Source organism: Ictidomys tridecemlineatus, chromosome 8, assembly GCF_052094955.1.
Source record: "Ictidomys tridecemlineatus isolate mIctTri1 chromosome 8, mIctTri1.hap1, whole genome shotgun sequence".
In the NCBI taxonomy this organism is placed as follows: Eukaryota; Metazoa; Chordata; class Mammalia; order Rodentia; family Sciuridae; genus Ictidomys; species Ictidomys tridecemlineatus.
In genome coordinates, this window is record NC_135484.1 from 23,973,463 (window position 1) to 23,997,857 (window position 24,395).

The 24,395-nt window shown below is 31.7% G+C and overlaps 1 non-coding gene across 1 annotated transcript; it reads left to right on the forward strand.

The window, feature by feature from the left end:
* Window positions 1–20,257: 20,257 nt before the first annotated feature.
* On the forward strand, window positions 20,258–20,329 carry LOC120889368 (small nucleolar RNA SNORD56). Its single transcript, XR_005733276.1, has one exon. It is a non-coding gene; the product is annotated as a small nucleolar RNA SNORD56 (small nucleolar RNA).
* Window positions 20,330–24,395: the final 4,066 nt, after the last annotated feature.

A 24,395-nucleotide genomic window follows, 5' to 3' on the forward strand; every position in this document is an offset into this window, starting at 1 on the left:
AGACACAGGTGCTTTGCTGGTGGGCAAGTACTGTAACACAGTCATTAGTGTTATACTGATAAATTTAGGTAAGGAAAGGTCATAATTTAAACACTGGAAAGAACTTGTTTCATTTCAATTAGTTCTCTTGCACTGAGTGTTGAAGAAAGTTAGATATAACTTTTGAAAGGAGTAAAAAGATGGGAGAATGGAAAGGACTAGTTAATTTCATCCAGCATAAATATTCAATAGTTTTTAAAATCTTGTCTCTTTCTCAAAGCAAGAAATTTTCATTTTAGTATATAATTCCCACCAGAATTAAATATTTATTCATGGCGCATATTAATGTATCTTTACTCTAGTAAAGATATAAAATAAGAAAACAAATTCACAAATAATGTCATCCTTTATTACATAAATAGTTACTTATATATTAGATTCATAGATTAATCTTAGAAATATGGAATAACATCAAAAATTAAAACTGTGTAAATGAATGATAGTTTTCTTATAACAACATCTTCTTTTGGTTTTTCTTTATCACATGTTATATATGAAAAGAAGAGTATTTGATGTTGTCATTGGAAAAAAACCTTTCAACTCCTTGTTTTAGGAGTAAAAACAGAGTAGAAGTTATAGCAGAGACTATTATTATAGATTAGTCACTGTGGATTTTTCCTTACTTTGTTCAACAGAACCAAAATTCCTTTACTATCTTTTATGCAAATATAATATATACAATAAAAAATTGAAAATTTCAACAAGATTGAAATTCTCAAGAAATTTTGAATAAATATGATAAAAATCATTTGAAAAATGCGTATGTGCATCTCCAAAGGGATTTTTAAATGTCTAAATTTTGTTATCACTTAGGCAATCCTTCTTTTTAAGAGAAAAAAACCGTGTCTAATTTTCTGAAATAATCTTGCATATGAAAAATGTACCTAAACGTATCTGTATGCACATTAAGAAGATAGAGAAAAATAAAGCAAAGTAAGAATTTATTCTGTCACAATAGAATAGAATAGAAACTGCAAATGTGCCTCTCAAAGACAGAAAGCTAGCATCTTAAACATTCTAGAAGAAAATTAATGAAGATGTAGTAAAGCATGTAATGCCAGAACAACAAAACTGAAATATACTATGTCAAAACTACATTTTACTACTGAAGATATAACACTCATTAAGAGAATGAAAGGTAAGTTATAAATAAACTGAGAAAATATTTATATTCCATTGATCTATGACCTTATGAAAGGAATCCTATCAAGTTTGAGAAATGATATACATTTTTTCCTTTCTGAAAAGTAAAATAGCAATTATACTTGTAAGAATTAAAACATCATTTATTTTTAAATGTTTAAAATCATCAAAGTCCCAAAAGGTACTATTTATTACAACAAAAAGTATATCTCAGTCTGTCCACAATTGTCTGGTCTAGTTATCAAGGGTGCTTTTTCTGGGTTGTTTTATGTAGTCATTCTTTCTTTTCCAACTAAGAAACTTTCAGGTTTCTCTTCAGTTTTTGGAAACAGAAGTCATCAAAGTTACACCATTACCTCTTCTGTATAAAAGCCAGCAATATAGTAGTCTGAATGAAGAACAAGTATGTTTTAAGAACAATTCTTCCTGGAATGCATGTTGGTTTAGATGTTAAGTGTGTGGATTTGAATTTTGAGTGTCCCTCACCTGCTGTGAGACTTAAGTAGCTCTTTCAATCCTTATCTGCACAGAAGAATTGTTCTGTGGCTCAAGGAAATTCCTACTTCCCATGCTGCCTGTGTCTGAAGTATAGTAGCCTCGGTAATTGCACATTACTTTAATATTATTTATCAAGATTACCATCATTACTACAGTAGGAATGCTTAGAGACATTTTAATACATTTTCAGAGGTTGTGATCTAATAATCATTTCTTCATTCGATTCTTCTGTGATTAAGTCTATTTAGACCAACCTAAATGATAGTGGTAAGGACTCAGGATATAGCTTCAATTTTAAAATTATTTTAAAAACCAATTTTCTCCAAGAAAATAGGAATGAATTCCTGAAAGACTGATTCCAATCGAAAGGAATATAAAGCCCAGCAAATTTCATTAGAGTTTTATGGATTAAAAGTTAGAATAATTTAGGTTTTACCTCCAATATTAAAGGAGCTTGGAAGTTTTAATTTTTGTTCTTATAAAAAGAAGTACTTAGAGTAAAATCAATTATTTTTCTTAGATTCGTCAAGTAATTGAGAAGAGTGTGTAGTGACTCCCAGCATCTTGAATAATAAGTGCATTTAGAGAGATGAATCAAGGACTTGTTAGCTGGAACAAAAGCTGCTGAAGTTTTCAACTGGTGGGAACAGCTCAAATGTAATGTGATAATTTAGATGAATTGCTGGAAGTTGAAGGTGGACTTGAATGAGGGAGAGAGAGTCTGAGGGATTGAGATCCTAAAAGTGCATCAAAATTTTGTGGGTTTCTGGTCAGAGACATGAACTAAAGATTCAAGGAAATGTAGTGAGAATACAGTAGCCAGAAACAGGAGCAAGGGCAACTATACCACAAACAAACAAACAAAACCAACCAAGCAAACAAATAAACAACAACAACAATACAACATCTCTAAAAGCTGGGTGCAGTGGCACATGCCTGTAATCCCGGTGGCTCGGAAGGCAGAAATGTAGTAGCCTCAGTAATTGCACATTACTTTAAAATTATTCATCCCAGGAGGAACGTGAGTTCAAAGCCAGTCTCAGCAACTTAGCGAGGCACTAAGCAACTCAGGGTCTGAGGATGTGGTTCAGTTGTTGAGTGCCCCTGAGTTCAATCCCTGGTATTCTGCCCCCCATCCCAAAGAATCTGTGAAGGTCTCAGCCTACGGGCACAGGGCCACTGAAAGACAGATTGAATTGGAAGATCACTGACATTACCTTCACCATACTTTACTGCCACATATACAAAGCTTAAACATTATAGTACAGTATTTCCAAAGTACAGACTTTCTAAAGAGAAGCAATACACAGGGAAGCCCAAAGTCAAGTGGAGAGAAAAACATGAGGACAGTAGAGGAATTGGAGGCCCCTGGTATCCATGAATAAATAAACATTAAATAGTCCATCCTAGGGACATTCACATAAATACAAACAAGGTTTGTGTACGTCATTTGTACCACTGGACACAACATTTATGTTTCAACAAATATTAGAAGATATACCAAAAGATAAAGAAAGCATAGTCAGACAAGACAAAATATGTATCAAACCAGATTCAGTTGATACGGATGTTGGATTTATGGGACTTCGAGTTAACTGTGATTGGCATATTAAGTGCAGCAATGAAAAGGTAAGCAACATGCAAAACAGAAAAATCAGAACTCTATCAGAACCAAAAGGAAATCCTAAAATGTAAAAACAAAAAGAAAATCTAGCAGAAGTTGGGAATCAATGAACTTGGAGACAGGGTCAATAAAAATTTCTCAAAACTTCAATAAAAGTGGAACAGGAAAGCAAAAACAAACCACTCAAGAGCATTAGGACAAATCCAAAGCTCTAACATAAACTTTATATTACCAGAAGGAGATACAAGGAAGGACAGAGCAGAAAAATAGAATAAATAGAATATATACACATGTGTATGCATGCACACATGCGCAAACACACACACACACACACACACACACACACACAATTTTTCTATACAATATCCCTACTGAAATTTTTGGAAAGACTAATCTGATGGTGTGTTATGGGACGTTTAATGGTTTATACTTTTTTTATTGGTTTGTTTGATTTCTGAATTAGTCAACTGGGAACATATGCATGAAGCTTTAATGCCTTTCTCAGTGTATTTGGGCTACCATAATAAATATGCCACCAACTGGAGACTTTGTAAAAAACAAAACATTGGTCTCACAGTTGTGGAGTCTGAGCAGTCCAAGAACAGGGCAGGCAGGTTCAATGTCTGGTGAGTTTGCTCCTCACAGACAGTGGCACTGTCTCACTGTCCTCATGTGGTCAGGAGCCACAGATGGCAATCAAGGGTGTTCTAAAGTCATAACCTAATCACCTCACAAAAAAGGCCTGCTCTGTCATCTTATAATCTTAGTTAAAATATACCCATATGAATTTGGAGGCAAACATTCAAACCCTAACAGCTTTTTACCAAAAACAGATACAACGCCGATAGGCTTTAGTGAAGTACCTAAAATTTGAGCTGAATAAAAGTAGCTTTTTGAGGAAGTAACCCAGATACTTCATCTTTATATTTCAAAATACACTTTCCTAAGATCAAACAGTTCTTATCTAAAAATGCAAAAGATATTGAAACATGCAACATGAATAATTTATCATTTGCTCTTCAAATCTTAGAACTGAGTGACCTTCGCATAATAAAATCAAGGAGTAATGAACAAATCAGTATATTTTAACTCTATATTTAGTGCCCAACCTAGAATTAATCAAACTCCCATCAACAATAGAATGGAGAACTAACAGGTGGTACATGATACATTAAAAAGAACAAACCATATTAATCTACCTAAAATATACAGATAATTCTTGAAGGAGAGAAGCCAGACCAAATTAATATATATTCCATTTTTTAAAAGTGCATAAACAACTCTATGATATGTCAAGAGAGTCGGTTTCTCTTGAGGACCAGATCCATTACATGGGGTTGTAAGTACATTTGTAGGGGTACTGATAATAGTCTATTTCTTGGCTTGGGAACAGGTTACCAAAGTGACTCTGGTTTGTAAAAATTAATCAACCTCTACTATAATGATGTATCTGTTTCTTTATATTATTTAAGCACACACATTACTTGTTAGCAATGAAGTGAAACTGCCAGAATGGAAAAAAAGAGTCCTAGCACAGCATCTGCTTTGAGCTTTGTAGCCTGATTAATGAGGGTAGCCTAAAATGTGTGAGATCATTCAATTTTTCAGTTGGAAGTACATGATCTAAGATCAAATAAGAATTCTATAGTGTGTATATGATTTGACTATGTCCTTCAGAATTTCATGTGCTAAAAAATTGGTCCTAAGTGTGCAATATTGAGAGGTGAAGGAAACTATGAGGTGAAATCTAGTAGGAGGTTTGAGGACATTAAGGACATTGCCCTCAGAAGGAAGGAATGTGGTCCACATGTGAGTAAGGTTAGTTCCTGTGTGACAAAATGGTTATGAAAAGAAGGAGCCTGGTTCTTGAATCTTTTTATCTTGTTTTGTCATCTTTTATTCAGGAAATTCTACTATAGTGATGCTATCTTCCATGAGGCTCTTACTAGTAGAAGCCAAAGGGATGAAGCTACCATAGACTTCCAGCCTTCAAAACTGTTGGCTTACTAAACTACTTTATAAAGCACCCAGCTCCGGTATTTTGTTATAGTATCAGAAAACAGACTAGTACGAAGAATTACAAACTTATTATCTGTATTTAAAAAAAGGAAGACACCATTTGGATAGAGCATATGAATGTTGGGGATGTTTTGAATTGTACACTGGAGTGTTAAATTGGACAATTCCAGTTTCAGCCAAAAGATAGGCTTTTTAAAGATCTTCATTATAGTACCTCTGGGGTATTAAAAGCAATAGCATTAAAAAATTAGCCTATGAGACTTGTAAGATATGCTACTTATCAAGTTTTCAGTTATTATGTAGTATATTTTCCATTTTATAGTTCAGCTGGTTTGTGTGCTGCTAATGAATCCAAGATTTAGGAGTTGTATAACTACTGACTTTATTTTTATTTTAAACACACATGTTACCTGGTAACTTAATTGACTCATCATCTCACTCACCAACAGTAGCAAAAAATAACTTTGGATAGGGTTAAGGGGTTCTGCCTATATTCCTTTTAAAATTAGTTTGAGCTGAGAGGGAATAAAGCTATTTGATGTATAAACAAAAAAATATTTGTAAGGACTTTTCCATGACTTTGTACTGTCTTTCATTTTATATTTTAGTTTTATTTAAAAAAACTGAGATTTGTTCTCATGGATTTATGTTATCTGCACAATCAAGCCATTACTAATGAATAAATATGAAAGAATTAGCAAAGGTGACATTGTCTACATTCATTCAATATACAAATCCCAAACTGAAGGTCGGGTGTATTTCATGCTTCTGGCTCACCATGAGCAAAGAATATCTGGGGAACTTAATTATTACCTCCAGGGATCTTTGCTTTGTTGTTCTATCCACTAGAACTTTCAGTCTTCAAAAGGTTTCCTTAGACACTTCGATTATCACTCAGGCTTCACTGTGTCCCCTACCCCAAATCTAAGATGATATTTAGACAAACATCTCACCCAATTCATCTTCTGATTTATACAGGTGTACATGGAGACATTCAAAAATCAAAAAATTCACAAGCTACTTCAATACCTACATTCAATGAACTTATTCTAGGTAAATAAAGAAAATCAGATTTGTACTTGGTGAAATTGTTTAGCTAAATAAAATTAGATAAGCATCTAAGTCTGTAGTTAAAAGTAAACAATAATAATTATTATAAACTACTGATGCATCAATTTTGTATCTTAAAGCTATATGCCAAAAATGTGAGTTAGAGAAATGGATAATAGCATCTGGAGTTTTTCCAGTAATTCAAATACTCATGAAATTGTATGAATCATGTACTCAAAAAATCATCATAAAATTTTAGTAAGCAAATTGAAAATTGTGAAATTGATACTATTGGGAAATTATGCTAAATGACATCAGACTTGGTTATTTTTCTGCAGATATTTTAATATTAATGATGGGAGACTGAAATAAATTCCATCTTGGAATGGAAAAGCCTTCTTTAAAAAGGATTCACAATTTTTTTAAAAAAGCAATGATTTTATGAGAGCAAAATATTGTCTGAGTTATAGTCCACGGCTCACTTATTTTCACTTTTAATATATATTAACTCCAAAAGTTCAATATGTACAAGTTTTGTGCATATATGACCTGGGTATAGGGTTTTGAAACCAAACTGGGTTGCAAAGTCAGTGCAGGTTGCTTACTACACAACTTTATGAGTTGTGAATCCTTGTTAGTTTGCTAGGACTGTTGTAACAAAGCATTGCAAACTTTGTGGCTTAAACACAGAAAATTATTGTTTCACAATAATTATCGTATCACAATAATTCTTTCACAAAGAATTCTAGAGACCAGAAGTCCTAGAGCAAGTTATGAACTGGATTGTTTCCCTCAAAAGCATGTGAAGAGAAACTGTCTCACAACTCTGTCCTAGCTAGTGGTGGTTATTGACAATCTTTGGGGTTCCTTGACTTCTGTGTCATTGAGATTTCTATCTTCATTCTCACATGGTGTTCTCTTTGTATGCAGGTCTCTTTCCAGATGTCCCTTATACACAAGATGACAGTCTTATTGATTTAGGGAATTACCCTATCCCATTTTGAGTAATGACATTAGCAGTAATCAATCCTATGTTTAGTTTTCTTTCTTATGTATGTGGGTTAGCATTTACCAGCGCCCATTCATATGTGGTAACAATCTGACAATTACAGCACAATGTTTGTCATAATGGAAATCATGAGAAGGAAGTGATAACCTTGAATTAATTTTTTTTTTTAGCTGTAGAAGTTCATGTTCCACAAGCTGCTTCATATGTGATAGTAGTGTTAACATGTTTTAACATTTACTGAATCATGTTATCCAAGTTTGAGAACTAATTCTACTATTTATAAAATATTAAATTATGAATATGAAATTTAACAATGCTTCTGTATTCAATGAATTTCATTAAGATATAATATATATACAATGAAATCTATCAAAATTTTCTGTGCAAAATTTGATGAGTTGTGAAAATTTTATATAACTAACCACGATTAAAATTAGGAGATAAGACATCTCCAACATTCTGAAAAGTAATTTTACATCACTTTAGAGTCATTTGCTTTTTCCAATATTCTGAATACTGGAACACACTAAAGTACTTTTGTAAATACAGTTTTGTACTCCTAGAACTTCATATAAATATCAACATGAGATTTTCAATTATAGCTATATGTTTTATTTTATTTAGTATATTGCTTTAATTATTCACATCATGACAAGCATTAGAAGGTAATTCCTTTTAGTGCCAAATAGTATTGCATTATATAGATAGAAAACAATTTATACACACCATAGTTTTCATGAGTTGATGAATGTTTGATTTCATTACAATTTAGAGCTATTATGCTTTAAGAAGTCATAAATATTTGCATACATAATTTTCTATTAAATGTGTATTTCTGTTTAGTAAATATTGTGGAGTGATATTGATGGTCATATGACATGTCTATCCAAATTTACTATTAAATCTTTAAAATGTTTTCCCAAGTGTTTGCACCATTTTCATGCACACTTACAGTGTTTGAGAGATGCAGCTGATCTAATTTTTCACCAACACTATGTATTGTTCATCTTTTTAACCTGTAACCATTCTATATTGTATATAGCAACACATCATTATGGTTTTAATTTTAATTTATTTAATAATTAATGATATATATATTTATTTTCTCACTGGTTATTTGGATATCTTCTTTGGTCATGTATTGGTTAAAATTGATTTTCCTTTCATAATTGGGTTATTTTGTTTTGTGTAGATTCCTAAGAGTTATTTATGTATTCTGTATGCAAATATTTTATTCTATATATTTTGCAAATAATCCTTAGCAGCTTATTTCCTTAGCAAATCATTTTAAAAAGAAATAGTTTTTTTTTTAAGTTTTATGAAGTTGGATTTGTTAGGTTATTTTATGACTTTCTTTTCATGTTAAATTAAAAAAAATATTTGCCAAACCAAGATTATTAGATATCTCTTTATATTTTCTTTTAGAATTTTACAATATTATACATCTAGGATTATGACTTTTTCTAGTTAATCTTTGTACACAATGTTGAAGATCAAATACATGTATACATTTAGATAAGCATTGCATTTATATTTATGTATAACTATGTTTTATAACTATTATATATCATATCATGTTACATATATTCAAGAGTAATGAATGTAAATATTTATGTTTTTTGCATTTCTATTTCAATTTTTAAAAGAAATATTCAATTCCCCTTGTGAGTATAAAAGAAATAAAGCCTAATGGTATTCAGATTCCATTAACTTGATTGTTGACATCTGAAAAATTATTTTCTAATCCATAATAATTGTGCATCTCTTAACTTATTAAGTTCTTCAAAAATTTCTCTAATATTTAAGTATACATGTTTTGCATGTATTTTGTTAAACATATCTATAAGTATCATATGCTTTGAATACAGTGGGTTACTATGAATGCTAATATAATCTTGTCAATTTCAAAATGTGTGTTGTTAGGTGGAACTGATTTTAACAAGATTTTCTATTGTGTAATTTTTCTAAATTTCCTTTTTTTTTCTATTTACATTGTTATTGATTCCCATGTAGTTTCTTAACAGTCTCTCATGCTATTTGCAAGTAAAATATTTTCTCTAACCCATATTTTTAAAATTTTTTTCTTGTCTTATTGCACTGGTGTGGGCTTCTACTACAATAATGCATGAAAGAGATATGAGTAGACCTTATTGCCTTCTCTCAAAATTAGGGGTGATATTAGCACAAGATCTTTCACAGTTGCGCTTTTTAAGCCTGTTCCTGTTTCTAAAAGTTGTTATCAAGAAAAAATTCTGACAGTGAATTATACTTTTATGTACATCTATAAAGCAACATTCAAAAATAAATACTTAAATGAGAAAAAAATAGAGGATAGGAATACAAAAGGGGCAGGGAGGAGGGGAAGGAAATGGCAGAGGCAAAAGTAAATAGTAGCAAAGCAAAATAAACTCATTTCCCCTAAGATATTCATATTTCTTATTTTCAATAAGGATCAATACTCCTTAGTTTTTCCTCAAACCAATCTTATTGGCTTTAAGAACCATTTTTTAAAAAAGAACTTTAAAGAATAATTTTTCAGGTATCTTTCATTATCCAAACCTAAAAATTAGTGAAGAATTTTAATGATTCTAAAAAGTAGGTATTATAAAGTAGTGGAAACCTTTTTAACTTTCTAATTATCCCTATATCTTTATTAAATTATGGAAGGCATGATAGGACATTATAAAATATAAAATACAGATATAAATATTATGTTCAATACTAATCCTTTTAGTGATCAGGTGAAAGGATGGAAGGGAAGCCATAGAAAAGTCCTGGGTAATGATATTTAACAAATTATGCTGCATCTGTGTATGACTATACCATAATAATTCTTGCTGTTATATATAATCATAATGCACTGGTTAAAATAATTATGGTTTGAATAGGTGATAGATTAGTAGAGTAGAGCAAGTGGATTCAGTGAAGGAAGAGGGGAGGAAAAAGTAGATAAAGGGGAATGAGTTTGATCAAATTATGAGCGTGTACAAATATGGAATAAAGAATACAATCATTATGTACAATTATAATGAACCAATTAATTAATACTATTTTCCTTGTACTTTCTTAATGTAGACTGTGGAATTTCAAACCATGTCATTAAAAAAGGAGAGGATAGGCAAGTAGAGAGTTTACAATAAGTAGTCTATTCCACCTTGACAGGTGTCTCATCCATAATCCTGTCTGTGAATGATATTTTACTTGCAACTTTAATCTTTTCTCTTTCCAAACTATAAATTAAATAATGTTAATAGAATAGTAATGCAAGAATGACAGTCGTTATTTTAGAACTGAGCTTGAAAATATTTAGTAAGATTCATGTCAATAAAATGTGATTTGTCAAAGGAAACCATAGTGTGAAGAGAAAGCCTACACATTGGGAGAAAATTATTTCCAACTATTTCTCCAACAGAGGATTAATTTTCAGAGTATATAAAGAACTCAAAATTTAGCATCTAAAAATAAATAACCCAGTAGAGAAATTGGAAAATGAACTAAACACACTCCTCTTACAAGAAGCACAAATGACCACCAATATATAAAAGAATGCTCAACATCTTTAGCAATCAGTAAATCCAAAGTACACTGAGATTTCATTTGTTAGAATGGCAATCATTCAGAATACAAATAATAATAAATGCTGGTGAAAATGCAGGGAAAATGGAACTAATGGTGGGATTGTAAATTAGTACAACCACCATGGAAATAAGTATAGAGGTTACTAAAAGACAAGGAATGGAACCATTCTCTGACCCAGCTATATCACTCCTCAGTAGTCCCCCCCTCCGAAATTCAAAGTAAACATACATGCCCATGTTTATAACAGTGAAATTCACAATAGTCAAGTTTTGGAACCAGCTTGAGTGTCTGTCAACAGACAAATGAATAAAGGAAATGGATTAAGAAAAGTAGTGAAGTTTTATTCCGTCATAAGAAATAACAAAATTATGTAATTTGCAGGAAAATGGGTAGCATTGGGAAAAATCATATTTAGTGAAATAAACCAAACTCAGAAAGCCAAGGGCCATATGTTTTCTCTCATATGTGGGAAGCTAGAGAGAAAAGAAAAATGGAATCTCATGAATATGGAAGAGAGACCAGTAAGGTACAGAAAAGGTATCAGGGGAGGGAAAGAGAAGGTAAAGGGGAGATACTGGGGAATTAAATTGACCAAATATTGTTATGTGTATATACAAATATGTCACAACAAATAGTACTATTATACATATTTTATACACCAATAATTCTTTAAATGTGCTTTGAGCAAGCAAGTTCACCATTCTGTTTCCAAAAATATATTTTATTTTGTGAATTGTTTTTAATCTAAAAACATTTTTCATAAAATTTTAAAGATAAAATGAAGGAGAATGAAAATTACATTAGACTTTTTATTAATATTATTTGCTTATTTGATTAGGAAATCATATTGCCATAAAAATGCTGTTATCATCTCAAATATTATCAACTGTGTTTTAATAGCTTATGTTTTAAGGCTTTTGATATTCTAAAAAAAATTTATTTTTCCCTAAACCATTTAGGCCAATTCATTTTATAGGCATTAGAAAATTGACAAATAAAGTACTTTTATTGACATTTTCCACACCAGCAAGTTCATGCATATGTTATGCTTTGTAAGATTTTTGTTGTGGAATAAAATACCAGACAAGAACAGAGACAGTTGTTGAAGGTAACCTTAACATCATATAATATACACCTTGTATTTTTCCTGTCTCATTAAAATCACGTCATTCAAAAACAAATATAATAAAAATTTTCAGAGATATTGCTGTGGTCAGTTATCTTCCTGTGAGAGCCTTCTCTTTCTGATTTTAAGAAGGATTTCTACTTTATGACAGCTTCATATTTGATGGACAGTTACTGTTAACTATTTGATAATCTTTCCACATATTATGCAAGCAGAGTGTATGCAACTGAGCCATTGGTAACAAGAATAGTAACTTTGATAGTAGAGATAAAATTAACTCAGACAAAGCTTAATTGCTCAGTATGAAAACATTTTATTTTAAGTATTAACCTGGCATCACTTAAAAGATTATAACTCTTCCTTTGAACTTTTTCTTTAGTATCTGTAAAGTGCACTGATAATCTTCCATACTCATGCCTTTTTCACTGTTCTTTCATGTTTTTGAATTTGATAAGAATCATTGTGGATTCTTTCCACTAACTCATTCTCAGCAGCATGGAATTGGTAAAGATGAAACTAGGCCCAATGTCCTACTACTCATTTGTTTTAAATTCATAATTAATGCATTTTTCCTATGGAACCCAGTTCCATCATTGGAAACATGCATCATAATGAAATAATCTACATGAAAGCACACACCATAATTCAGTAGCAAGGCATTGTAATCCAACTTGTTAAGATTTCTGCTAGCAAAAATAAGGAATATTTTGAATTGTTGAAACAGTTTCTAAAGTGTCCGTTCAATTTAGCAAAAAGATGATTTCACATAGATTCATAATGCAAATATTTTTAGAATAATTATGCTCAACCAACTCTCTAATAATAAGCTATTATAAGGGGAAAATTAGGTGGAAAAAATTGTCTCCAAATTTTTAAAGGCCTTTTTCCTTTAAAAACAAAATCATTCTCCCAATTGGAACGGTACCTTTTGATATTTTATTCCAGAGGTCTGTCCCATTGAAATTAAAGCTGATTTAATTTCCTATTTTATCTTTATCCATGTGTTGTATCACTCATCACAAATCATAATCCATATTGATAATAGAATGCCAGAGGACCTCTACCACCCGCTTATTCCTCTGTTTATATAACAACATCTCATTACAAAAGCTGCAGAAGCTCTTAATACTTCAATGTTTTTTCCCTATTGCAACGCTTTCTTCCAATGTCACTGCCACAGCAGGCAATGTCACTGCCACTGCACTTGTCCTACATAAACAGTAGCATTTGCTGCTCTTTTTATTATAACAAATCATACACTATGTTTTATCACCCCATTTAGCTATAAATACAATGGTTACATAAAATTATGTAAGCATTCATAGCAGGAAAAGAGGTCAACCAAATTTTCAAAATAGAATACTGGCTTTAAAATAGCTGTGCATTCCTCCTTTCCCTGCCACTAAATCTTTGCATCAGCATCCATCTAAAAGTGGTTATAACATTTGCAAATAAAGTACCACACACCCATGAGGTACCTTAGAAGGATAAAAATGGAAACTGCTTGTTAAGATTGTATCAAATCCCTCATCTCCAACTACCTTTTCCAAAATCAAATATTATTTTTCTATTTTCCCTGATAAATGAATTATCCAACTTGCCAAATTTACTTGAATTATATCTTTGTTCCTTTGAATTTATTCTCTGTGCCTTTGATGATGCATTCAACTTAGAACTGCCCACTTTAACTAAGCTGGAAACTGCCTATAGCTGTTGGAACAATGGTGGGGTTGATGCTGTCAATTTTGTTTTTTGGCTACTGTTCAAGCACAATCTTATACTCACATAAAATGGACAAAATTCTTTATTTTACTTAGATAAGCAAATGTTCAATCTTATCAAGAAGAAAGCCCATTATGTAGAGTACATTAGAGGTACTCATCTCTGCAATCCAATGTTAGCAATGCTGTAAATTAAATTGACTATACAAAAAACTATATAAGCCAAATTTAAAGGAAAAAGGGCAGCTGCTATTTCTCAGGAGAAACACCACAGGATGAACCTTGTCAACTAGAATTTTTTTTCTCTATCACATTATTAAGTAGCTCACTCTGACTTTTCTTCTGCCCTCAATCTTCTCTCAATGACCCCTCACTCCCTCCTCTATGTCCTTCTGAATCCACAAATATATCCATGCCTCCTTTAAGTAAAATGTCTCTTTCCAAAGAAAAGATATTCCATCTCCTCCTCTCACTCTATGTTTATCCTTTACAAACCTTCTTCTGAAATACCTTCCATAACTGGTAATTTTTGTTTTACTTAATTTTTACTTAACTATATATATCACTACACTGACTTTTTGCTGCAGTTCCTCTGAAATAATTGACAAGTTTGGTTCTTCTTTCTTTCTGTTGTCCTATTTTTTGTTACCTCATTTTTCCTTACTATTTTGTTATTTTCCTTTATCTTGATTAAATCAGCAAAAAAAGCATTAAAGTGAAAATTTAGAAAAAGTATCAATAAAAGGTATAAGACCTAGAAAGCTAGGCATTGGAGAGTTTAAAAAAAAAGAATAAAATTCTCCTGATATTTTGTAATGGACTTTATTCTTGTACAAAGGGAGACAAGTGAATCTCAGCAGAATCTCTTTTTCTTTCTGATACTATCAGGAACTTACATTGTTTTATACCAGGTAAGAAAATTCTACCTGTCTCCCTGGTCAATTCTCTGTCTTCATTGCTAAACCTTTGTTTGGAATGCTAAGATGCTAATGATGTGTAGTTTTAAGGCTTTGACTATTGCACGGATTATTTCATATTGCAGCTATGGGGGAGAACTACGTTAGTGCATTATAGCTAATGTCAGTTACTATGGTATGAAGAAAATGAATGTATAAATAAAATGTCCAGAATATGAATGAAACAACTTGTGGAAATGGACAGAATATATTTTCATAGAGGGAGTGTTTCATTTTATATTAACAAATCAAATCCAGAAACAACAACAACATCATCAGAAAATGAATGATTTCACATGCTCAGAGAAATAAGAAGAAAATCAATCAGTGTTGGAATTGAAGCACTTTAGTTTCTAATTATTAGATACCACTGATTCCTATTTAGCTAAAGGTTTGTAGTTTTGAATGTGTGGCTTAACTATCTGTGAAATTAGACAGTAATCTATGGGGAGCTGTAATGCTGAAGGCAAAAGGTCTACATTAGCTGAAAAATTATTTAGGTGTATATATGAGTATTGATCGTGATACAGTACAGATAAGTGATTTGAAGGAGAAAATCTGGTTGGATTATATTTTGATTTTCTAAAATATCTTGGCTGCCTGAATTATCTAGATCCAGCTATAATAGTACCTACTGGAAAGTATTCATAGACATAGGTAAGACAATCTAAGGCAAAACAGAAGACCTGAGTAGTTAGGTAGAGAAGTTGTCTGATGCAGTTCCAAGACAGGATTCACCACCCTACTTCTTGAGAAAAAGGTAGGGCAGGGGAAGCAAGAAATGAAGGGGATTGAGAAAGAGTTTAGAAAATTGGCATCCCTATTGTCTTTAATGAAAATAAATATTTAAATGAAGAGAGACTTTTTCTGTATTTGTAATAAAAGAAGAAAATTGGCAGACATTATGAGTTTAAAGGCCTTGTTAGAATTGTATTTAAAAGAACGAGCTTTAAAGAGTTTATAGGGATGATTTAAAACAAATGTTTGCAGTGAAACCTCTTACAGTATATTTCCAAGACAAGTGAAGGATAGGAAAACTCTTCTAGTTTTCCTAGGCACCATGTACTAAAGGCAAGAAGTTGGTCTGCTGACAGAGAAGTCACCCATGCATTCCTGAGATCCCACATTTCATACTTATCTCCTTTTGTAGAGAAAAATTTACTTCATAATTGAAAACCAATATGAATAATTTTAAAAATGTGTAACAAGGCAATTTATAGATTTAAGCAGCAGTTTATAATACAACAAACTGCAGGGATATTTATTGATTTAGGAAACAGCTTATAATAGAAACATGATTGATCCTAGTCAGGAAACTCAACATTCCATTAACTCCAGGCTGAGCCCTGAAATTTAGTTTGAAAAGTTCTTTTTAGTTTTGAGGTTTTCTTCATGAACTGGGGATACCAATGCATGTTGTTAAAGAAAATTATAGGAACCATTTGTTTGGGGCTGATCTCTTGCCCTTAGCCCCCCAAAAGTTAATCAACATAAAATCACTCATGCTACATGCCATATAATCAAGCTAAAGCTTTAAGGAAGGAATGAAATCCTCAGATGGAAAGTTTTTCCTAAAAATAGGGGACTGACCACAAAAGGCCAGTCAAGTAGACCCTGCACAAGAGTATTTCTTCCACTAAAGTCTTTACAGGGAAGGTAGGCTGATGTTCACTGATCTGCTTTGCTTTTTTTTTTTTTTAATATTATTCTATTTTATTTTTCCTGCTCAATCTATTTTATGAAAACAAACTGTTCTTTCATACCTATGGTATTTCTCTATTCAAATGTGATACGTCCTATTTCACAAATCATTAACAAAAGCTCATAGAACTTTAAACTAAATTTGTAGAAATTGTGTGTATGTGTTTGTGTATATGCGGGTGCATGCTTTAGTAGTGTGGTTAAGATAAACATAATTTGGGGTTTATTTTGACAGAATTATACAAGTTTGCAATATAATTTCCTCCAATCTTCACTCCAAATGTAGTTGTAAGAATTTATATAAAAGTGTTAGGCACAATTAGTTGGTATATTAAGTTATCTATTTATTCTTAGAACAAACACTTAATGACTGTCTATTCTAAGAAAAAAATTAGAACAAATCCTGGAAAAACAAAGACCAATTAAAAATAGGACTTTTCTGCAAAAGAGCTTATAGAAAAGGAGAGGCATGTGGGAAAATGAGCTTACTGAATGTTCACAGAGATTCTGAGAGTACAAGGCATCCCTAAGGAGGAATGAATTTTTCCAGGTAGGAATGAGGTCAAGAGTCATTGCATAGAAGAGTCGAATATGCTTGTTGAGGTAATACATGGAACATGTGTTGCTTGGGCAAATGCAGGTTGGCTTAGAATGCATCCTGGGGGAGTGAGACACACTAGCAAAGTACAAAAATATAGAAAATTAAAATCTGAGTAAGAAATATATATTGAGAAATGAGATGTTAAAGTTATTGTTACCCTAGAGATTAAGAGGAAGCAAAAAAAGAAAAAAGGAAAAAGAAAAGAAAAGGCTACTGGCTACTATGTAGGTAGTTGTGCAAAAATAGGTTTTAATTTCTATGAGATAAATGTTCACAAATTTAATTACTATTTCAGATAGCAAATGCATTTTTCATATTTTAGGAAATGGGGAAACTGCTAGCAGAGTGGCTGTTCCACTTTACATTCCCATCAGCAATACATGAGGTCTCTAGTTTCTTTGAAATCCAACATCCTGGAAATTACAAAAATGTCCCTCCATTACTGAATGATTCAGCAAACTATATACATCCATGGAATAGGAGTCAACAATTAAAATACTTGCAATAATTTGGATGGATCACAAGTATATTATGCCAAATGAAAAAAAAAAAGAGCCAACCCTAGAAAGTTAAAAACTGTATAATTCTGCTTATATATCATTCTAAGAATAATCACATTATAATGATAGGACATAGATTAATAATTGTCAAGGGTTAGAGTTAGTGGTGAGGGAGAAGGATTTGAGTGCAACTGTCTGAGTGGAATAAGAGAGATCTGGGTGGTAATGGTGTAGTTCTCTGTCTGAAATCTAGTGTAGGTCACACAAGTCAACACATGTAGTAAAGGACAGAATTATATAAACTAACTGTAATGTTAAAAGTCTAGTTTCAATATAGTACCATAAGTACACAAATTTAGTTAAAGGAAAAAGTTAGGAGAAACTTGGTGAAGTGCATATAAACCTCTTTGCATTATATTTGGAATTCTAGTGCATCTATAATTATAAATAATTGTGATCTTTCATTATATCTATTGATATGAAATGTTGTATAAATGGATTTCACAATATTGAACCAAATTTATCTCTCAAGTGGTCTCAGATTATTTATTTTAATGTATTATCAACTTATGTTTATTAATATTTAAATTATTTTAAAATAAAATTTTAAAAATAATATTGTTTCCTAGAAATGATAAGTAAAAAATTTACTGGAGATAAAAGAAAGTATGCCTTTCTACATGGTGAAGAAGAGGATAAAATTTTAAAATAGCCTAGATATAATTGGTAAAGAAAATAAGAAAACAATTAGTCGTAATATTTCAAGTGAAACATAAAAAACTAATAACCCAAATAATAAATGGGAAATGAACTCTACAGAAATTTCTCAAAAGGAGAAATGCAAATGGCCAAAAAGGATATGAATATGTGTTCACAACTTGGCAATCTTGGAAATAAAATTCATAACTACTCTGAGTTTTCATTTTACTCCAGTAAGAAGGTTAGTCATCAATAATACAATTAACATTAAATTCTGGTGAAGATCTGGGGGAAAAAGGTACAGTCAGGTGTTTTGGTTGTAGCCACAAATCAGTATAAGCACTTTGAAAAGCAGCATAAAGATTCCTTAAGAGAATAATCATGGGCACACCATATGAACCAGCTATCCCCGTTCTTGGTAGTCATTCAGAAAAATTATAATCAGCAAACTATTTATTAAACATGCATTCCAATGTTTATAGCAGTGCAATTGAAAATGACCAAGTTATGGATCCCAGGTCCTCATCAACAGATAAATGGATGAAGAAATGTAGTTTATATATACACAATGGAGTTTTACTCAGCCATAAAGAAGAATGAAATATGGCATTTGCTGGTAAAGGGATAGAGCTACGGGACATCATGCTAAGTGAAATAATCCAAATGCAGGAAGTCGAGCATTGAATGTTTTCTCTCATATGTGAAAGCTAGAGAGAAATGAGAAATTTGAAAAGGGGGGGTCTCATGAAAATAGATGAAAGGATAGTGAAATAAAGGAAGGGGCTTGAGATCAAAAAAGGAGGAGTGTGAAGAGAGGGATTGCAGAATGAAATTGACTAAATTATGCTGAGTGCATGTCTGAATGTATCACAATGAATTCTATTCTATGTGTCACTATAATATACAAATTAAAAACAATAACTAGATAGAAGAAAGATTAATACAGTAGTGGAGTGGCATCAAGGGGCTAGGGGAGAGGAGGAGAGAAAGGGGATAATACTTGGAAATGGAGCAAGCAATATTATGTGCATTTATGAATAAGTCAAACCCCCATATTATGTGAACATTGCACTAATAAAAATATAAATAAAATGGTACTATTAACAAATTACATTAGGTCTTAAAAGAGAAAATATAAGATGTTCAGTAAATATTGTATAATATTTTCTCAGTACTTAAACTGTGTTTAGTATAGGCTTTCCAGCTGTCCTCAGCAACTGAAAAAAAAAGAAGTTAAATATATATGATTAATATTTTTAGATCAAACTTGCACATATTAATGCAATTAAAATTACTCTTTTGATATCATCTATAAATTCTATATAGAAATAGTTTCAGAAAAACTCTACAGAGTGTAGAGAGAATGCTCAGATTAATTTGCATTGATTTCATGGGTCTATTATTCATGTATCTCTGTATATTTATACATACTCTTTCCTTTCCATTACCTCCTCTCCAGTCAGTGTTTTCTGGTACAAGAACAATTCAAGACTGTTATCTCAATTTCCTAAAGAAACCACCTTTCTCTATGTTAGAAATAAGAGTAATAACTCGCACAAAAAGCATTCTTGCTGACACTGTCATTTATACTACCAATAGAAAACACACTCTTAGATCTGAGATATTTCCTTTTGAATGAGTTTATCAGTCTTTTATAAACTGGGCTCCTCACAGGAAATATCAAAATAGCTCCCCATACAATACTAAAATATGCATTTAGAACTGTAGAAAAATATTTCTAGAAATTTCAGAAGAGTATTTTTTTGTTGTTGTTTTACTTTTTCCAACTACCTTAATTTCAAAAATAAAAAATTTGGTTTATGCTATTTGGGAATTCAAGGAATGCAATGGGTTTTATATAGTCATAGCTGAATCAAGAATTCAAATAATGTCATCGGGTAAGGGACTCTTCTCCGTTTCTCTTGGCCCATATGCTCTTTTGGGTTAATTCTCAAAATCCCTGTTCTCATATGTTGGCAAGATAACCCCCAACTACAATGATAGTTAATATTTTCCATCAGTAGCAATTCACCTAGTGAGTGTTGATACCTGACCTGTGGTTAACGACCATGCCACGGCTCCCAGATGGCCGAGTGCCCGTCCTTCAGCTCCACAGTTCTCACGACAGGTCCTGAGGCAGGCAGGCAGGCAGGCAGGCAGGCAGGCAGGCGGGGATGGGGAGGTGTGCCAGGAAATCTCCGCCCTGCACAGAACCGGTTGTTAATGTTTACCAGCACACCACTGTACCAACAGGGGACCCTGACATTGAGGCATCGGAGGACCCTCCCTGAATCTGAGTGGAAAAAAAAAAAAAAAAAAACCCTGAAGAGTTACAGGATTACAACACCTTTATAGCTAGTAATCCTGGTAAAAATAATACCTTCCTTGTTCTTAATATTCCCAGAAATAACATTCATTGATTTAACATCAGTGCTATATATCAACTACTGAATGCAAGAAGTAGAATACACTGACTGTCCAAAATTAGGTCATGTGTCCATTATTTTCAGTCTACTGTGGAGGTAAATGGACTGAGTCCAACTTGAAATGAAAAGGTTGAGGCTCCAGAAAAGGTAGTAACACAGAAAAGTAATACATAGAAAATAGAAAAATGAGTGAATGTTTCTAAGAAAGTTAAAAAATTAGTATTTTCTGACTGAAATATCAAAAATTATATAATATGATATGCATCATATTTTTTCTTATTCCACCATGGAGACATATGATTGATGATTTTGAAGTACTAAGAATAAAGTTGCTAGAACACATAGCAAGTAAATGCTTAACTCCAAAATACCTGCCAAACTGCTTTCCCAAGTCATTGTGAAATTTTACTTTCCCATATTAATGAATTTGAGTTCCGATTACATTATAATGTAGCCAAAATATAGTGATGTAATTTAAAAAAAAATAGTTTTCTACTAAACATAAGATAATTTTCAAAGTATCTTTACCTATGATGATGTTGAGAATCTTGTGGTGTGCATAAGGATACACATACACCAATATTCTTTTGTAAAGTAATTAACTATTTTAGACTGCTACTGTTCACTATTTTTTAATTGTTTAGTTGTGGAAATTTACATATTGGAGAGCAGTCTTTGAATTATAAATAGGGTATGAAACGCTTTTCTAATATACTCCCCACTTCATTTTCTTAATGATAAATTTTGGTTAATACAAGTCATTAATTTAAAAGTAACTTAACAATATTTTTACAGATACACAGCCAAAAGTCACAACAGTATTCTTGTATTTTTAGAACACTTAGAATTTTAGCTTAAGTTTTCAAATCTATTATTTGTCTCAAACTCAACGTATTTTCCTGATGTAAAGTACCAGGCTAAAGTCTGCCAATAATTATTCTATATACTTACACTGTTTACCCCACTTAAAAAAAAAAATCTTCTTTCCCATTGTGTTATCTTTGTACTTCCTTTAAAACCAATTGCCATGGGTAGGTGACAATGCATATCCTGTTCCATCACTGTATCTTCACATCCACCACAATGTCTGGATAATATAGTGGTGGTGTGAGCTCCAATATCAGGTTGAGTATGTTCCCCAGTTTTCCTCAGGATTGCTCGTCTTAGAGGTCTTTTAGATTCCATGTTACTTTAGAATTGCTCTCTGATGTCACTAAATGTTCTTGTTAGGATTTTGATTAGGTTAGTTTGTATCTACAGATTGATTTGTGAAAAAGAACACTGATAAGGTTTTCATCGTATATGTCCTCTGAAAGCCTATGTCAAAAGGCTTGGTCACCAGCTCTTAGTGCCATTGGGAAATAGAGGAACTTTTAAGATTGGGACATTGTGGAAGGAAGTTGGGTTCTCGGGGACATTCCTTTGAGAACATTGGAAACACTGCTTATTTGCATCTCTTTACTCCCCAGTCTCCATGAGGTGCACAGCTTTGTTCCACCATTTGCTCTTTACCTTGGAATTCTGCTTTGCCACAGGCCCAAAAACAACAGTACCAAGAGGCTAGGAAGCACTGATCCAAAAAAATCCCTCCATGTAAGTTGGTTATTTCAGGCATTTTGTCACAGCAATGGGAAATTAACTCATCCAGATATTTTAACATTATTAAGTCTTCCAGGCTAAAACATAACTGACCATTGAATTATTTTCTCCCAGAGATGTATAATTGGTTTTCAGTGTAGAGATCTTGAATGTGTCTAGCAAGTTAAAACTTAAATATTATGCTTGGTAATGCCACTGCGAGTAGATAAGTTTTGTAACTTGACTTTCTAATTATTTAATAATTGCATATAGAATAACTTTCATATACTTTGAGCAATTTTAGTAATTTTTATGAATATTTCTAAAGAGTTTCTATATATAATATCACACCATCTCTACAAAAAAAGTTTATTTTTCCTTTTTGGTTTCCTCATTTTTAAAGTATTTTCCTTACCCTATGTTATAAAATAAAATTTCCACAACCTTGTTGGTTAAGACTATTACTCTCTTGTTAAAAAAAAGAAAGAAAGAAATCTCTTAATACTTTACCATTAAGTATATTTTTTCTTTATTTATAAATGTCATTTATCAAATTCAGAAAGTACTCCTTTCTTCCAAGTTTGCTAACAGGTTTCATTATGAATTGTTAATGAACTTAGATGAATTTTCTTCAACAATTAATGTGATTATATTTTTTCTTTTATTCTCTTCATGCAGTGATATATATTAATTTTTGAATATTAGAACAACTTTACCTTCTTGAAATAAATAACACTTGATCATGTTGTTTTATCTTTCTTTTGAATATTGATAAATTTAATTTTCTGATATTTATAAAAAGCTTTTGCATTTGTGTTCATTTATAATATTGCTTTCCACTTTGCTTATAATGCCTGTCTGGTTTTGGATAAGAATAATGCTAGACTTATAAAATGGATTACAAACTTTGTTTTATCTTCAGTCTTCTGGAAGTGTGTATATATGATTGCTATCAGCATTTTTGTTTATTTTCTTCCTAATATTGATGGAATACTCTAGAAAGACCATCTGGACTCAAAATTCTCTGTGTGGAAAATCTTATGATTTATGAAAAATTCAAGTTATTCAATAGATATAGAGTTAAACATTCTTTTTTTAAAAAAAAACTTACTGTGTTACTTCATGCAGGCTGCATTTTGAGGGAAATTAAATAATCAAAAATAGAATTGTTGATTTGTAGAAATGAAGATCATTTCTTATACTCAGTACTTCCTATCACATGCTTGTAATTTAATTATTTATGATAATTTGTATTCTCGTGTCTTTCCTTTTGCAAATCAGTGTATCAAGTTGTGTATCTATTTTAATTGAAATAAATTTTAGCTTTGTTAACTAACACTAGTGTTCATCTATGTCATTGATATCTGTTCTTATATTTATTCTTGGTGGTTTTGTTCTTCTGTGAGTTTAATTTGCTCTTTTCCCCTAAATCCTTAAAGTGAAAACTTAGTTGATAAAAATATTTTTATTTCTAATATAAGCCTTTAAAATTATTAATTTTCCTCTAAACCCTTCTTTAGCTATAAGTTTTTCCATGTTCTGTTTCCACTACCACCTAATTTAAATGTTTTAGTTACAGATACAATTTCTTTTAGATTTATGGGTTATTTAAATTTTAGCTTTTAATACATTTCAAAGGGAAATTTTATGGTATATGAATTATATATTAATAAATCCATTAAAACACATCTAATTAGTTGGAGCTTTTCTCATAATCTTACTTTTTCAATTAAATTTAGTTTCATTGGGTCAAAAATCCATATTCTGTAACACTTTGCTGCTGAAAGCTTTGGCAAACCTGAGAGGACACAGGTGTGGCAACAGGATTTCAAAAACATCTGTTGATGTACCTGGTTCAGTCTATGAGCAGCTGCAGGCCTGGCTGGGAGGGCTCTACTCTACCAGGAGCACGTAGGTTTTGATGGACTTGCAATTAATTTCACTTAGGCTAGTGTTTAATGCATCACAATGTAAATGCATTAAATATTAAATTGTTAGCTCTCTTTTGAAACTCCATAGTATTTGAATTTTAGTAGTTGAGCTAATTTGTTTCTGGATTTGGTAAAGAAGGGAATGATCAGAAGGAGTTATTCTGAAGGATAAAAATTACACGGGAGTTTAATAAA